Genomic DNA, 242 nt, shown 5'->3' with positions numbered 1-242 from the left:
ACTTTCTCTCCTACTTTCGTTAAAATGTTGCAGGAAATCCCAGTCGGTGATACGGCTGGACCTGTTAAGTAATGGTATACGAAGGACTATTCCTGCTAAAACTATTATCGGTTACGCAAGCCGCATTTAGGGATTTTTGCCGACAAGCGGATGAGAGGCAGGAAAGAAGGAGGGAATGATGCGTTCAGTGTTGCTGGTGTACTTTTGTCCTTGTGCAGGGGGACTCGTTTCGCTTTTAATTG

The sequence above is a fragment of the Penaeus monodon genome, chromosome 32, assembly GCF_015228065.2.
Source record: "Penaeus monodon isolate SGIC_2016 chromosome 32, NSTDA_Pmon_1, whole genome shotgun sequence".
NCBI classification, from domain to species: Eukaryota; Metazoa; Arthropoda; class Malacostraca; order Decapoda; family Penaeidae; genus Penaeus; species Penaeus monodon.
This window is presented reverse-complemented; position numbering follows the sequence as displayed.